Source organism: Physeter macrocephalus, chromosome 7 (assembly GCF_002837175.3).
Source record: "Physeter macrocephalus isolate SW-GA chromosome 7, ASM283717v5, whole genome shotgun sequence".
Classification (NCBI taxonomy): domain Eukaryota; kingdom Metazoa; phylum Chordata; class Mammalia; order Artiodactyla; family Physeteridae; genus Physeter; species Physeter macrocephalus.
Window position 1 is genome coordinate 12,965,101 of NC_041220.1, and position 1,854 is coordinate 12,966,954.

Sequence of the window (1,854 nt, forward strand, 5' to 3'; positions counted from 1 at the left end):
GGGCTCTATGTAAAATGATGCAGTGAATAAAATATGAATAAGCTATGGTCCTCACCCTCAAGGCATCAATGGTCTAGTTCAGAAGTCATCCTGTCTGATTCTAAATCAAAGGTAGAGTGCGCTATGAGAACACAGAAGGAAGATGGATTTATTCCGTATGATTCCATATTAAAGGATTGGATATGACATCATGGGCAAAATGTGAACTAAGCCTTGAAGTGCCTGAGGAGAGTTGTTGGATGAATAGATGCCTTCCAACAGGATTATTAACCTAAGTAACAATATGGCAGCACAGCATTTTCTAGAATGTTCAGGGAAAAAATACAGAAGGTGAATGAAAGAAGCCATTTCACAGAAGTGATATACAATTATGTTTGGAGAAATAATAGCCTAATTCACCAGACTAGAGAGAAGGGCTCATGTGAGAGTGTAAGAAGAAAAGAGGTGTGCCATATCTGGAGATAAGGGAGGGCTCTGAAAGGTTGAGGAGTTTGACATCCATACATGCCACGTGGCAACATTCCCCAAAGAGGGCAATTATAATTGAAATAATATTGGGCCCATTTATACCTGGCCTCCACTACTCACTTGGTTGTGTTAACAAATCTCCATTCTGAAATGAGGCCAGACTGGATCTAAGTTAACCATGAGAAGAAAGGAAGTCACGATCCTAAGGATTTTTTTTAAGGAGTATGCTTGCAGAAAATCCTTTCATTCTGGTATTGGGAGGCTGTCATTCAGTACTTTCTCAGCTCTTTCCATGGAGAAGCAACCAACTTCCTCATTCTGCATTTATATACACAGGTCTGTGGACAAGCTAGTCAATGTAACGTTTTTATCAGATGTTTCACTGAAGCATGCATTTCTCTTTCATTTAATTATTACATGTTTAAAATTTCAAGATCTTCTTTATCCTTACTCTCTCCTGATTACCTAAAAAACACACTGGAGACAGAAAAAAAATCACTATATAAAAGGTAATTAGCACGTCCTCTCCTTTTTATAACTTTATAATTGAAATCTCATTAAAAGCTTTCTAGGTCTCTTTTTCCCTTAGTGACCATGTGTCCCTAATTTGTTTTTAAGCAATGTGCCTAATTCCAGGCAAAGACTAGAAAAAGTCTGATACCTGTTGGAGAATAGCAATAGCAAGGTTTAATAATTGGGGTGGCTTTTTTAGGTTGCCTTTAACCTCGTTAAAAAAAAAAAAAAAGGCGTCAACGTCTTTTCTCTTAGAGTCCTGCCTTTTTCTCAGTCCCGGTTGAAGATTCCAAGGGAAATGAGAGCACTATTTTGTTTCTCCCTTGTATTGCAGATAGGGGGAGGAGGTGGTTATTAGAGAGAAGCTCTTCCTCTCTCGGTTTCCCCCTCTCTCCGCCTGACAGCACCGCTCTCTCGCGGGCTCGCTCGTTCTCCTAGGTGATCCATTTCTAGGCAACGTGGGTCTAGTGCTGAAGCTGCCAGGCTCGCTCGTTGCTCGCTTCCTGCATCCCGCCAGGCGAATCGCTCCCAAAGCATCCTGCGGCCCGCGGCGGCTTCCCTCCTCCGGCCCAGCCCCGCAGCTCGCGCCCGGCGCAACTCCCACGCCACCGCGCCCGAGCGACCCGGCTCCCCGGGCCCGCCTTGACGAACTCCGCTCCCGCCTCGCGCAGAAGGGGCATTTTCTCTGCATTACTATCTGCATTACCTTGAAGTTCACTTTTACCACCCCTCTTGGAGAGGGCTTTTTCCCCTCCCTGCTGGAATCTGGCTGTTCCGCTCGGAATCTCCTAATCTTTCCTTTCCACTTAGATTTTATTTTGGCAGCGAAGACAAGTGATTCTCTGCGGGCCGTTGGGGCGGGGGGGGGAGGGG